Genomic DNA, 16,632 nt, shown 5'->3' with positions numbered 1-16,632 from the left:
CTGGTTAAGTGCAATTTCATAATAAAAATGTAAAAATGGGCTACATGTGCTAAAGTGCAATTAGTCCCAGATTTTGTTAAGTTCCAGAATTGCATTTGGAGTAAAAGAGTACTTGGCCCTATTTCTTATTTTTTACCTTAGGTAGTCTGTACCTGCAGCCAGAGGGGTGGAGCTGGAATTTGGGGTGGGGTGGGTGAGAAGAGTCAACCGCTATTTTATTCGCCTTCTGGTGGGCTCTGCCCAGGTAAAGAGATGACAGTTCTTGCTGTTGCAGCCCCATGATTGTTCCGCAAGTCCTGACTATCCTGCCCAACCAAATTTTCTGTGCAACCTTGATATTCCCAAATCAGCAGGTCAAGCAGTAGGACAGAATGCTCTCAATTAATGATATATAAAAGAGAACCATGATGGTTAGGTCAACATTAAAAAGTGCAGTTTCTGTAGGAAATAAAGTCTCTGTTGGCCTTTCTTAAAAATAGCGTCATTACACTGATCCCAGGACAGCTTGTTGTCAATGATTAGTCCAAGGTATTTGTACTCCTCCACTATTTCGATGGGCTCACCTTTTTATCAGTGATGATGTGTGCAAGGTAGTGTTCCTTTGAAAATCAATCACCATATCCTTAGTTTTTTTTATGTGTTTAGTTTTAGATGGGAGACTCACACCAGACAGTAAAATCATTCAGAGCCGGTCGGTGCTCGGTCTCATCCCCTTCGAGGAGACTGACCAAAGCAGTGTCGTCAGCATAGCATTGATCAGGTGACACCCTGGGAACTGGCTCATGCAGCTGTCTGTATACAGTATGTACAGTATAGCACCGGTGAAAGAACGCTGCCCTGAAATCTGCGATCATGATACGCATATGGGTTTTGCTGCTCTGCAAATGCATGTACACCAGATTTAAGAACGAGAGGATGGCATAATCTGTTCTTCTCTCCGACCGGTATGCAAATTTATGGGGTCAAGGAGCTGTTTGGTGGTGTTGATGATGTATACTTTGATGATCTTTTCAAGAGATTTAATCAAAAGAGAGGTAAGAGCGACAGGTCTGTAGTCATTTGATGCAGATGGGTGAGAGGTTTTTGGGACAGGTACAGCAATAGATTTTTTCCACAGAGATGGAATTTCCAGTGTATCCAGGGACTGCTTGAAGAGAGAGCCGAATACACTGCTTAGCTGAGTGGAACAGTGTTTCAGGACACGACCACTTATGTTATCAGGCCCCGGGATCTTTCACGACTTCGTTGTACGACTTCCTCATTGATTACAAGCGCACTCTCGGTTGCCATGACATCCTCCTCCGCCGCCCCCCTGCTTCGAAGCGTGTGAAGAACTCATTCAGTTAATAGGCGATATGCACAGGCGAGCATGACGTATTTCCGGTTAAATTTCAGGATGGATGTAAACTTTCGGTTATCGTAGAATGCTGTGCTACCGTATGCTAGCATTGAATGCTTGTCGTCAAAAACATCCGAAACGGTTAATTTTCGTTGTTGTTGTTGTTTATCTTAATGTTTATGTTAATGTTTATATTTGTAATACTTCGTCTTGACTAATAACACGATGACGTGTAAACGTACGAAAGTACAGGAGGGACGACAGATATGCCACATTCAGAGTAATGGGCAGTCTGATATAGTAATGCAACCAAATGATTGCATATCCCACACCCAGCCACACAGGAACAGTAGCTTTTAACAAGCACAACTGGCTGTGAATACACAGAAGCATAATTTAATGGGTTTTGAAAGACGAGGGTCTACAGCAGCAGGAGTAGGAGCAAAACTTGTTCTTTCTACTTTTTACTGGTGTAAGCAACTTATCTACTGTCTCCTGTCACTTTTGTGCTTTCTGCATCACTTTCCTACTGTCTTGCACCACTTGGCTATACTGTCTCCCACCACTTACCTATTGTTTTGTGCCATTTACCTACCTTCAAACAGTATTGGCAGAGCAGTAGGTGAGTGGTGCAACATTGTAGCCTAGTACCAATAACAACAGTAGAGTGAAGGTTTTGCTCCTAATTCCTCTTGAAAAGTAGAAACATCAAGTACAAAAGCAAGGAAGTTGGGCCATATGTTTATAAAGAAAGAAGTATGACAGGACAGTTTTGAGTAGAACATAAGCAGTTTGAAGAATAACTGAGTGGAATATGTTACTGTCATTGCAGTCATCAAGTCAGGAAAAAGTAGTAATCTCATTATTGTTTACATTTCAAACCAAACTCCAATTTGTTTACAACAGACCCAACAACAAAGCATGGCAATTCCCACTCAGCTACCCTGGTCTGTATTAGGCTACCACTGTTCAGCTATCGTGAAAACCACTAAAGTTCTAAAGTGTTCTCTTAGCAATGGCAATCAAAGCTGTGGGAACATTAAATGAGTAAAACATGTGTTGAACGGAACAGAACTTTGAACGTGTCACTTAATCTAGTCCTACTCTCAGCTGGTGTGGTGGCTTTAGTTTCTTCATTGAGCGGTAGCAGTGGGCTCTCACAGAGATCTCATTTGTAGCCCTGTTTTTACCTGATACTTTCATAAAAGTACAAACACATGATTAAACTTTATTTAAAGCATGATTAACCTGAAGCAGGACGGAGTCATGACTTAAAACACCAAACCAAGGCTTCTAGCTCAGGCTAGCTAGCGTTAGCATATTACCTTCAAAGTTGCAAAGAAAATAAGAAACGTAAAATTTGAAGCCTTTATCCAGTTTGCTACGTGTTGTCGTACTAGATGTCCGGACGACCCTCCGTATATCATTAACAGATACTTTAGGCAACTCAGGCAAACACCTTGTAAACTTCATCTCTGCCATCATAACGGTCTACTGTCACTGTCAAATGTTTTTTTCCGGTAACCGGAAATGCCCAAGCATCCTTACGCCAATGCGGAAGTGATGCGTGCATAGAGCCCATTGGCTGTAGCGAGGCGAACCCTCTCGTTCGGGCAGGGATTGAGTCGTTGCCTCCCTTTGAAGGGGGCGTTTGCCATACTCTTAATGCCCATCCAGGCAGACTGAGAGTCTCCCTGTGACAGTGTCTATTGCACCTTATCGTTGTACTGGCATCTCACCTTTAAAAAAAAATCTTTGTTAACTTCTCTCTGTACCTCTTTTCTTTCGAGTGGATTCCGGGAGGCAAACACTTTTTCTTCTTGCTAAGCACCACTTTCAATTCTTTGGTCACCCATGGTTTGTTGTTAGGAAATGCACTACATGACCAAAAGTATCTGGACACCTGCCCGTCGAACATCTCATTCCAAACATCATGGGCATTAATTTGGAGTTGGGCCACCCTTTGCTGCTATAACAGCCTCCACTCTTCTGGGAAGGCTTTCCACTAGATGTTGGAACATTGCTGTAGGGACTTGCTTCCATTCAGCCACAAGAGCATTAGTGAGGTCGGGCACTGATGTTGGGCAATTAGGCCTGGCTCGCAGTCGGCGTTCCATTTCATCCCAAAGGTGTTCGATGGGGTTGAGGTCAGGGCTCTGTGCAGGCCAGTCAAGTTCTTCCACACCGATCTCAACAAACCATTTCTGTATGGACCTCGCTTTGTGCACGGTGGCATTGTCATGCTGAAACAGGAAAGGGCCTTCCCCAAACTGTTGCCACAAAGTTGGAAGCACAGAATCGTCTAGAATGTCATTGTATGCTGTAGCGTTAAGATTTCCCTTCACTGGAACTAAGGGGCCTAACCCGAACCATGAAAAACAGCCCCAGACCATTATTCCTCCTCCACCAAACTTTACAGTTGGCACTACGCATTGGGGCAGGTAGCGTTCTCCTGGCATCCGCTAAACCCAGATTCGTCCGTTGGACTGCCAAATGGTGAACCATGATTCCTCACTCCAGGGAACGTGTTTCCACTGCTCCAGAGTCCAATGGCGGCGAGCTTTACACCAATCCAGCCGACGCTTGGCACTGCGCATGGTGATCTTAGGCTTGTGTGCGGCTGCTCGGCCATGGAAACCCATTTCATGAAGCTCCCGACGAACAGTTATTGTGCTGACGTTGCTTCCAGAGGCAGTTTGAAACTCCGTAGTGAGTGTTGCAACCGAGGACAGACGATTTTTACGCCTAACACGCTTCGGCACCATTCTGTGAGCTTCTGTGGTCTACCACTTCGCGGCTGAGCCATTGTTGCTCCTAGACGTTTGCACTTCACAATAACAGCACTTACAGTTGACTGGGGCAGCTCTAGCAGGGCAGAAATTTGATGAACTGACTTGTTGGAAAGGTGGCATCTTATGACGGTGTCACGTTGAAAGTCACTGAGCTCTTCAATAAGGACATTCTACTACCAATGTTTGTCTATAGAGATTACATGGCTGTGTGCTCGATTCTATACACCTGTCAGCAACGGGTGTGGCTGAAATAGCCGAATCTACTAATTTGAAGGGGTGTCCACATACATTTGTATATATTGTGTATCTTACATGTTTTTTTGGGGATCACCGAATCAACACATAATTCAATATAGCCAGATATCACGTCAGTCATCTCGTTCAGGTCAGCTGATGATTATTCAAATACACTCCAGGTAGTACAATCAAAGCATCCTTGCAATTGATCAATACTGTCATTGTCCCACACCTGTATTTGTTTTTCCACCACCTTCTCCCTTTTGAGTAACTGTCTATAAGTTGGTCGGAGAAGAACAGTGTAATGATCTGATCCACCCAGTGGAGGTCTGGCCAAGGATGAATATGCTTTGGAGACTGAGCCATAACATAAGTCAATTACCTTATTTTTTCTTGTTAGACAAGTCACGTACTGAGTGTAAGTACTCAAAGTGCACTTGAGAGTGCAGCTATTGAAATCCCCCATGATGAATTTGGGCACATCAGGGGAAATCGCATCAAGCTCTTGAGTGATGTAAAAATGATGTCAACTGTATTGACAATGTTTGCTTTTGGATGGATATAAACAACTGTCAGAAAACGCTGGGGGAATTCACGGGGGAGGGCAGTGACACTGACAGCAGCTGGGGGAATTCACGGGGGAGGGCAGTGACACTGACAGCAGCTCTATATCAGGAGTGCATATTTTTTTCCTGACAGTCATAGTTTTACACCATCTGTCAATTATCAGCACACAGACTCCCCCTCCGTGCTCCTTACCAGTAGCCTCAAAATCTCTGTCCATATGAGTAATAGTGAATCTGTTAGGAGTGACTTCAGAGTTGGCCAAGTTTCGGAAAAGGCCATCATACAGGCCTCCTTGTGTTCATATACAGTAGATACCGTGAGTTTGCCTGCAATTCGTCCATTTTCCCCATAAGCCATTGGGCATTGGAGAGCAGGAGAGTTGGCAGCGGGGATCTTTGTTTTATTCCTCCTCAACCTCTGCCGCACACCACCTTTCCTTTCCCTTTTCCTCTTCCTTCTTAGTAGTCATTCGCCCGGGTTGTTTTGTCTCACGATCTCTGCAGTGGCATATTTCAGTGAGCATCAATGTTGTATTCTTGTTCTTCTGATTGGCCCTAGCTTTGTATAGCCTAAATATGGGTCTAGAAAACAGCTTCAGTGTAACTTATCTTACTGACACACCCAGTGCTGAAAGGAAAACTGGCCAGCTGCTAGCAGAGAAATGGTTTGCTGTTCTTTCAGACGTAAAGGTCAAGTTATTTCCCCAGGTATATGCTGTATCACCCTGAGTGTGTGTGTGTGCGTGTAAGACCCTTAATGTGTGAAGAGCAGAAATTGTTTCTCTCTGTCAAACAGTGGGTCCCTTTATAACTCCCGAGCCCCTCCATACACACACACACACCCTCCCCCCAGAGCTTGAATTGAGCAGCCCTAACAGTGCTGAGGCAGGGGAACAGGGCCAGTATTGTACAGCCACTTACTTTTCACACACTGGGTGTGTGTGTGTGTGTGTGTGTGTGTGTGTGTGTGTGTGTGTGTGTGTGTGTGCATGGTGTTGTATGTAGCCATGTCAAATGTGTGTGTACATGTGTGTGTATCTGCAACAGGCTTTGTTGTTGGCAGCATATTGTGTGCACGGCACTGTACATGCGTGCGTGTGGTGTGTGTGTGTTGACGAGCTGTGTGAGTGATGCTGAGAGGAATGAGTGGCTCCATGACACTGTGCCACTGACTAGTAATGACATTACACTGGTACTCTGGATTTCATCAGATGAACAGGGGGGAGAGGAAGGTAGAGGAGGAGGATTGGGAGAGATGGAAAGAGAATGTCTGATCTACTGTATTAAAATCTACTCTACTGTACTGAACTTATTTCTACTTTTCATTTCTTTACTGTGCTTTACTGTGCTCTAATGCAACTGTGGTTTGTGACTACTATGATTTCCCATTGTGACCAATTCAATTTCAGTCATACTGTTACTGATTTTTCAGTCACTCTGTTACCGATTTGGTAACAATGACTCGTTTTAATCACTTAATTATTCATGAACAAAATTGTTATCAGTAAAAACATTAACTAATTGATAGGTCTACCTTCACTTGTTACTTCTGTGAACTTTCATAATCCTCCCTCCTCCTGAGGGAGAGAAAGTAGAACATATTTGAAAGATGCAGTATATTTACTTTACCTTTTAATACTTTTTCTAGGAGATGTTTTTTAAGACCTGTTTTCCATCTGTGTGACCAGAAATCAAAGCCTTTGCTTATTCCAAATTCTTTGGATGGAAAATGGTTGAAAATGTATCTATGCCTTACTCTCCCCAAAATATAGAGTCTTAGCTTTCATTTGACATCAAATGTGATATGCTTGCTCCTATAAACTTCACATGTTGGTGCTCATGGGTCCTTTTACATGGAAATAACCATATGCATATTGCATATTTTCCATGATGGCAGTCCTAATTTAAAATTAAACAGAATCTGATTATCAGCATTTCCCCCATGTCAAATTTTTAGCAGACATAGACTAGTATTGAATAATACATGTTACATCTGTATTCTCCCTTACCATCTACAATTGAAGTCGGAAGTTTACATACACCTTAGCCAAATACATTTAAACTCAGTTTTTCACAATTCCTGACATTTAATCCTAGTAAAGATTCCCTGTCTTAGGTCAGTTAGGATCACCACTTTATTTTAAGAATGTTAAATGTCAGAATAATAGTAGAGAGAATGATTTATTTAAGCTTTTATTTATTTCATCACATTCCCAGTGGGTCAGAAGTTTACATACTATCAATTAGTATTTGGTAGCATTGCCTTTAAATTGTTTAACTTGGGTGAAACGTTTCGGGTAGCCTTCCACAAGTTTCCCACAATAAGTTGGGTGAATTTTGGCCCATTCCTCCTGACAGAGCTGGTGTAACTGAGTCAGGTTTGTAGGCCTCCTTGCTCGCACACGCTTTTTCAGTTCTGCCCACACATTTTCTGTAGGATTGAGGTCAGAGCTTTGTGATGGCCACTCCAATACCTTGACTTTGTTGTCCTTAAGCCATTTTGCCACAACTTTGGAAGTATGCTTGGGGTCATTGTCAATTTGGAAGACCCATTTGCGACCAAGCTTTAACTTCCTGACTGATGTCTTGAGATGTTGCTTCAACATCATTTTCCTTCCTCATGATGCCATCTATTTTGTGAAGTGCACCAGTCCCTCCTGCAGCAAAGCACCCCCACAGCATGATGCTGCCACCCCCGTGCTTCACGGTTGGGATGGTGTTCTTCGGCTTGCAAGCAACCCCCTTTTTCCTCCAAACATAACGATGGTCTTTATGGCCAAACAGTTTCATCAGACCAGAGGACATTTCTCAAAAAAGTAAGTTATTTGTCCCCACGTGCAGTTGCAAACCGTAGTCTGGCTTTTTTATGGCGGTTTTGGAGCAGTGGCTTCTTCCTTGCTGAGCGGCCTTTCAGGTTATGTCGATATAGGACTCGTTTTACTGTGGATATAGATACGTTTGTACCTGTTTCCTCCAGCATCTTCACAAGGTCCTTTGCTGTTGTTCTGGGATTGATTTGCACTTTTCACACCAAAGTACGTTCATCTCTAGGAGACAGAACGTGTCTCCTTCCTGAGCGGTATGACGGCTGCATGGTCCCATGGTGTTTATACTTGCATACTATTGTTTGTACAGATGAACGTGGTACCTTCAGGCGTTTGGAAATTGCTCCCAAGGATGAACCAGACTTGTGGAGGTCTACAAAAAAAATTCTGAGGTCTTTGCTGATTTCTTTTGATTTTCCCATGATGTCAAGCAAAGAGGCACTGAGTTTGAAGGTAGGCCTTGAAATACATCCACAGGTACACCTCCAATTGACTAAAATTATGTCAGTTAGCCTATCAGAAGCTTCTAAAGCCATGACATAATTTTCTAGAATTTTCCAAGCTGTTTAAAGTCATAGTCAACTTAGTGTATGTAAACTTCTGACCCACTGGAATTGTGATACAGTGAATTATAAGTGAAATAATCTGTCTGTAAACAATTGTTGGAAAAATTACTTGTGTCATGCACAAGGTAGATGTCCTAACCGAGTTGCCAAAATTATAGTTTGTTAACAAGAAATTTGTGGAGTGGTTGAAAAACTAGTTTTAATGACTCCAACCTAAGTGTATGTAAACTTCCGACTTCAACTGTATTTCAGTAGACCATAAATCCTCTCTGTCTGCACTTCTTTTAAAAATAGAGGAGTCAGAGGAAATGATCCTTACTGGTCCTGATGGGATTAAATGGATCTGTCAGTCTTCTGGAAAACGACTATCTGACATCAGAAATGCATAATTCACAGATGGGCTTATTTCAGAGATTGTGAATATATTGTTTAATGTATTTTCTTATACTGTGTACTGCTTCAGCAAGAACACTCCTATTATCTTGTTATAACCAAAGGTCAAATTTTCTACACTGATTCTCTCTCCTCCAGGCCAGGACCCCCTTGTTATTCCCTTCTCTCCCTCAGACGGGCCTCTGACCCTGGGTATACCCGGGGTTGCTCAGACCCCCCTCGCTGGAGGTTCTCCCTCTCCTCCAGGCTCTCTGTCCATCCCAAGTACAGACTACCCCAAGCCAGCCAGTGAACTCACTGATGGGAGGCTCTCCAACAACAACAACAACAGCAGCAGCAACGACATAGAGGTCGTAGTGGTGGACCCTTCCATGGGTGCCCCCCCACCCATCCAGGAAGAGAACGAGGTCCCAGGTAAATGTACTGTATAACATAAAAAATATAATGAATGGAATTGTAATAATAATAATAATAATAATATGCCATGTAGCAGACGCTTTTATCCAAAGCGACTTACAGTCATGTGTGCATACATTTTTACGTATGGGTGGTCCCAGGGATCGAACCCACTACTAATAGAGTGAGAACAACATAAATTACAAATACTTTATTAGATTGGTTAAGATTGTTTGTAGGCCAATCTAATTAAAGCTTTTTTTAATATAGATCAAAAAACATATCCATTGGTTTTTGTTGCAGATTTTCAGCTTGTTCTCAGTCTATTTAGAGCCATGCCACCTTGGTTCAGGGGTTAGTGGTAAGGGGTAGTGGGCATTTTTAGAAGCCACCTCTTTCCATAGGGTGGATTTGCATTAGTAAAATATGTCTAGTGAGGTCTCTCTCTCTTCAACAGATTTGGCACTTACACTGTATACAAAAGTATGTGGACACTCCATCAAATTTCAGCCACACCCGTTGCTGACAGGTGTATAAAATCGAGCACACAGCCATGCAATCTCCATAGACAAACATTGGCAGTAGAATGGCCTTACTGAAGAGCTCAGTGACTTTCAACGTCGCTCCGTCATAGGATGCCACCTTCCCAACAAGTCAGTTCGTCAAATTTCTGCTGCCCCTGTCAACTGTATGTGCTGTTATTGTGAATTGGAAACGTCTTGGAGCAACATCGGCTCAGCTGTGACGTGGTAGGCCACACATGCTCACAGAACGGGACCGCCGAGTGCTGAAGCGCGTACCGCGTAAAAATCGTCTGTCCTCGGTTGTAACACTCACTACAGAGTTCCAAACTGCCTCTGGAAGCAACGTCAGCACAATAACTGTTCGTCGGGAGCTTCATGAAATGGGTTTCCATGGCCGAGCAGCCGCACACAAGCCTAAAATCACCATGTGCAATGCCATGCGTCGGCTGGAATGGTGTAAAGCTCGCCGCCATTGGACTCTGGAGCAGTGGAAACACGTTCTCTGGAGTGATGAATCACGCTTCACCATCTGGCAGTCCGACGGATGAATCTGGGTTTGGCGGATGCCAGGAGAACGCTACCTGCCCCAATGTGAGTGCCAACTGTAAAGTTTGGTGGAGGAGGAATAATGGTCTGGGGCTGTTTTTCATGGTTCGGGCTAGGCCTCTTAGTTCCAGTGAAGGGAAATCTTAACGCTACAGCATACGATGACATTCTAGACGATTCTGTGCTTCCAACTTTGTGGCAACAGTTTTCAAGGCCCTTTCCTGTTTCAGCATGACAATGCCGCCGTGCACAAATCGAGGTCCATACAGAAATGGTTTGTCGAGATCGGTGTGGAAGAACTTGACTGGCCTGCACAGAATCCTGACCTCAACCCCATCTAACACCTTTGGGATGAAATGGAACACCGACTGCGAGCCAGGCCTAATCGCCCAACATCAGTGCCCGACCTCACTCACGCTCTTGTGGCTGAATGGAAGCAAGTCCCTGCAGCAATGTTCCAACATCTAGTGGAAAGCCTTCCCAGAAGAGTGGAGGCTGTTATGGCAGCAAAGGGGGGACCAATTCCATATTAATTCCCATGATTTTGGAATGAGATGTTTGACGAGCAAGTGTCGACATACTTTTGATCATGTAGTGTATCTGTTTACACTAGCCTTGGATGTGATGTGGCCAAAGCCACATTCCAGCTTCATGTGTGAGTGCAGCTATTGGCGTACTGTAAATACCATAGTATAGAGTTTGCTTTATTTTTATAATATATTACCCTCGACCTTTCTTGAATAAGTTTCTCCATTTCTTTTTGTTTTTCCTCAAATTTATTGTGAGCCTCTATGTTACAGTTTTTATTGCTATCTATCTCTTCTGTTAGACCTTCTATTTCCTTTGTTAGTAAGGACTATTTTTTACCTAAATTGCTTTTGTTTTCGAGATGAGTACTTAATTGCATGGCCTCTAAAGGCACATTTAAAAGTGCCCAATACAATAAGGGGATTTGCTATACCTATGCTCTGTCGGAAAAAATCTGTTATAAATTCCTCTGTCCTAGTTAAAAACAAGTTATCATCCAATAGGCTTTGATTACATTTCCAATATCCTCGCCCACGTGGAAATTCAGTAAGAGTTTTGCAGGTTTTCCTACTTACAAAGCATGTAGAGGTCTGTAATTTTTATCATAGGTACACTTCAACTGTGAGATGCAGAATCTAAAACAAAAATCCAGAAAATCACATTGTATGATTTTTAAGTAATTAATTTGCATTTTCTTGCATGACATAAGTATTTGATCACCTACCAACCAGTAAGAATTCCGGCTCTCACAGACCTGTTAGTTTTTCTTTAAAAAGCCCTCCTGTTCTCCACTCATTACCTGTATTAACTGCACCTGTTTGAACTCGTTACCTGTATAAAAGACACCTGTCCACACACTCAATCAAACAGACTCCAACCTCTCCACAATGGCCAAGACCAGAGAGCTGTGTAAGGACATCAGGGATACAATTGTAGACATGCGCAAGGCTGGGATGGGCTACAGGACAATAGGCAAGCAGCTTGGTGAGAAGGCAACAACTGTTGGCGCAATTATTAGAAAATTGAAGAAGTTCAAGATGATGGTCAATCACCCTCGGTCTGGGGCTCCATGCAAGATCTCACCTCGTGTGGCATCAATGATCATGAGGAAGGTGAGGGATCAGCCCAGAACTACACGGCAGGACCTGGTCAATGACCTGAAGAGAGCTGGGACCACAGTCTCAAAGAAAACCATTAGTAACACACTACGCCGTCATGGATTAAAATCCTGCAGCGCACGCAAGGTCCCCCTGCTCAAGCCAGCGCATGTCCAGGCCCGTTTGAAGTTTGCCAATGACCATCTGGATGATCCAGAGGAGGAATGGGAGAAGGTCATGTGGTCTGATGAGACAAAAATATAGCTTTTTGGTCTAAACTCCACTCGCCGTGTTTGGAGGAAGAAGAGGGATACAACCCCAAGAACACCATCCCAACCGTGAAGCATGGAGGTGGAAACATCATTCTTTGGGGATGCTTTTCTGCAAAGGGGACAGGACGACTGCACCGTATAGAGGGGAAGATGGATGGGGCCATGTATCGCGAGATCTTGGCCAACAACCTCCTTCCCTCAGTAAGAGCATTGAAGATGGGTCATGGCTGGGTCTTCCAGCATGACAACGACCCAAAACACACAGCCAGGGCAACTAAGGAGTGGCTGCGTAAGAAGCATCTCAAGGTCCTGGAGTGGCCTAGCCAGTCTCCAGACCTGAACCCAATAGAAAATCTTTGGAGGGAGCTGAAAGTCCGTATTGCCCAGCGACAGCCCCGAAACCTGAAGAAGGTCTGTATGGAGGAGTGGGCCAAAATCCCTGCTGCAGTGTGTGCAAACCTGGTCAAGACCTACAGGAAACGTATGATCTCTGTAATTGCAAACAAAGGTTTCTGTACCAAATATTAAGTTCTGCTTTTCTGATGTATCAATTACTTATGTCATGCAATAAAATGCAAATTAATTACTTAAAAATCATACAATGTGATTTTCTGGATTTTTGTTTTAGATTCCGTCTCTCACAGTTGAAGTGTACCTATGATAAAAATTACAGACCTCTACATGCTTTGTAAGTAGGAAAACCTGCAAAATCAGCAGTGTATCAAATACTTGTTCTCCCCACTGAATATGCCAATTATATGATGGTCCGACCGCATTCTGTCCCCTATCAACACTTTTTAAACTTTCGGTGCCAACGAAAATGACATAAGAAAGAAGTCAAGACGACTAGCTTGATTGAGTCTCCGCCATGTATATCTCACTAGATCAGCATATTTAAGCCTCCATACATCTGCTAGTTCTAATGTATTCATGACATTCACGATTTCCTTAAGAGCATGAGGGTGATAGTTTGTAGTGTGATTTCCTTTACGGTCCATTGAGCTATTTAAAACGGGATTATAATCTCACACCATAATAATAGAGGCTTGTATTGCTTGCATGGTTGATCATTTATTGTATATATTGTCAAAGAAGTGTGGATCATCATTATTTGGTCCTTAAAGGTTAATGAGCCATATCTGTTTATGGTCCAATAACATATTTAAAATAATCCATCTACCTTGCGGATCTGTTTGGACAATTTGCACATTCGGATCGAAATGACTGTTAATTAATATCATCACCCCTTTTGAGTTTCTTTGCCCATGGGAGAAGTATATTTCACCCCACCATTCCTTTTTCCACGCAACTTCATCTAGAATTGTTGAATGAGTTTCCTGTAAACAATATATATTATATTCCTTCTCTTTGAGCCATGTAAATATTGTTCTTCTTTTGTTATTATCTGCTAAGCCATTACAACTGGCTATACTTATTTCACCACATACCATAATGAGATACAAGTTTTAAATATATTTATCATTATATATGTTTGTACATTTACCAATAAAAATACCATAGTGATTGAGTGTCCATATACAGTGGGGGAAAAAAGTATTTAGTCAGCCACCAATTGTGCAAGTTCTCCCACTTAAAAAGATGAGAGAGGCCTGTAATTTTCATCATCGGTACACGTCAACTATGACAGACAAAATGAGGAAAAAAAATCCAGAAAATCACATTGTAGGATTTTTTATGAATTTATTTGCAAATTATGGTGGAAAATAAGTATTTGGTCAATAACAAAAGTTTCTCAATACTTTGTTATATACCCTTTGTTGGCAATGACACAGGTCAAACGTTTTCTGTAAGTCTTCACAAGGTTTTCACACACTGTTGCTGGTATTTTGGCCCATTCCTCCATGCAGATCTCCTCTAGAGCAGTGATGTTTTGGGGCTGTCGCTGGGCAACTCCCCTCCAAAGATTTTCTATGGGGTTGAGATCTGGAGACTGGCTAGGCCACTCCAGGACCTTGAAATGCTTCATACGAAGCCACTCCTTCGTTGCCCGGGCGGTGTGTTTGGGATCATTGTCATGCTGAAAGACCCAGCCACGTTTCATCTTCAATGCCCTTGCTGATGGAAGGAGGTTTTCACTCAAAATCTCACGATACATGGCCCCATTCATTCTTTCCTTTACACGGATCAGTCGTCCTGGTCCCTTTGCAGAAAAACAGCCCCAAAGCATGATGTTTCCACCCCCATGCTTCACAGTAGGTATGGTGTTCTTTGGATGCAACTCAGCATTCTTTGTCCTCCAAACACGACGAGTTGAGTTTTTACCAAAAAGTTCTATTTTGGTTTCATCTGACCATATGACATTCTCCCAATCCTCTTCTGGATCATCCAAATGCACTCTAGCAAACTTCAGACGGGCCTGGACATGTACTGGCTTAAGCAGGGGGGACACGTCTGCCACTGCAGGATTTGAGTCCCTGGCGGCGTAGTGTGTTACTGATGGTAGGCTTTGTTACTTTGGTCCCAGCTCTCTGCAGGTCATTCACTAGGTCCCCCGTGTGGTTCTGGTATTTTTTGCTCACCGTTCTTGTGATCATTTTGACCCCATGGGGTGAGATCTTGCGTGGAGCCCCAGATCGAGGGAGATTATCAGTGGTCTTGTATGTCTTCCATTTCCTAATAATTGCTCCCACAGTTGATTTCTTCAAACCAAGCTGCTTACCTATTGCAGATTCAGTCTTCCCAGCCTGGTGCAGGTCTACAATTTTGTTTCTGGTGTCCTTTGACAGCTCTTTGGTCTTGGCCATAGTGGAGTTTGGAGTGTGACTGTTTGAGGTTGTGGACAGGTGTCTTTTATACTGATAACAAGTTCAAACAGGTGCCATTAATACAGGTAACGAGTGGAGGACAGAGGAGCCTCTTAAATAAGAAGTTACAGGTCTGTGAGAGCCAGAAATCTTGCTTGTTTGTAGGTGACCAAATACTTATTTTCCACCATAATTTGCAAATAAATTCATAAAAAATCCTACAATGTGATTTTCAGGATTTTTTTTCCTCAATTTGTCTGTCATATTTGACGTGTACCTATGATGAAAATTACAGGCCTCTCTCATCTTTTTAAGTGGGAGAACTTATACAATTGGTGGCTGACTAAATACTTTTTTCCCCCACTGTAGCTGTACCATGATATTTGCATTGCTACTAAGTAACCCTCCAATTGTTTTCCACTATTCCCCCCACTAAAGCCCCTCCACATCCCAAGTTGGGCCGTCATCCCAGTGTTCGGCATACCACCCCTGTCCCCCCGGATCCCTAGGCCCCCGAGAGGCCAGGACCCATCCATCGAAAACAGCACACAGTGACACCCACAAAACAGAAGCAGGTCAACCACCAAAAGCATTTCCAATGCTCTCACCTCAATATATATATATATACACAGTGGGGGAAAAAAGTATTTAGTCAGCCACCAATTGTGCAAGTTCTCCCACTTAAAAAGATGAGAGAGGCCTGTAATGTTCATCATAGGTACACGTCAACTATGACAGACAAAATGAGAAAAAAAATCCAGAAAATCACATTGTAGGATTTTTTATGAATTTATTTGCAAATTATGGTGGAAAATAAATATTTGGTCACCTACAAACAAGCAAGATTTCTGGCTCTCACAGACCTGTAACTTCTTCTTTAAGAGGCTCCTCTGTCCTCCACTCGTTACCTGTATTAATGGCACCTGTTTGAACTTGTTATCAGTATGAAAGACACCTGTCCACAACCTCAAACAGTCACACTCCAAACTCCACTATGGCCAAGACCAAAGAGCTGTCAAAGGACACCAGAAACAAAATTGTAGACCTGCACCAGGCTGGGAAGACTGAATCTGCAATAGGTAAGCAGCTTGGTTTGAAGAAATCAACTGTGGGAGCAATTATTAGGAAATGGAAGACATACAAGACCACTGATAATCTCCCTCGATCTGGGGCTCCACGCAAGATCTCACCCCGTGGGGTCAAAATGATCACAAGAACGGTGAGCAAAAATCCCAGAACCACACGGGGGCCTAGTGAATGACCTGCAGAGAGCTGGGACCAAAGTAACAAAGCCTACCATCAGTAACACACTACGCCGCCAGGGACTCAAATCCTGCAGTGCCAGACGTGTCCCCCTGCTTAAGCCAGTACATGTCCAGGCCCGTCTGAAGTTTGCTAGAGTGCATTTGGATGATCCAGAAGAGGATTGGGAGAATGTCATATGGTCAGATGAAACCAAAATAGAACTTTTTGGTAAAAACTCAACTCGTCGTGTTTGGAGGACAAAGAATGCTGAGTTGCATCCAAAGAACACCATACCTACTGTGAAGCATGGGGGTGGAAACATCATGCTTTGGGGCTGTTTTTCTGCAAAGGGACCAGGACGACTGATCCGTGTAAAGGAAAGAATGAATGGGGCCATGTATCGTGAGATTTTGAGTGAAAACCTCCTTCCATCAGCAAGGGCATTGAAGATGAAACGTGGCTGGGTCTTTCAGCATGACAATGATCCCAAACACACCGCCCGGGCAACGAAGGAGTGGCTTTGTAAGAAGCATTTCAAGGT

This window comes from Coregonus clupeaformis, chromosome 26 (genome assembly GCF_020615455.1).
Source record: "Coregonus clupeaformis isolate EN_2021a chromosome 26, ASM2061545v1, whole genome shotgun sequence".
Classification (NCBI taxonomy): Eukaryota; Metazoa; Chordata; class Actinopteri; order Salmoniformes; family Salmonidae; genus Coregonus; species Coregonus clupeaformis.
Note: the sequence above shows the minus strand (reverse complement) of the source record.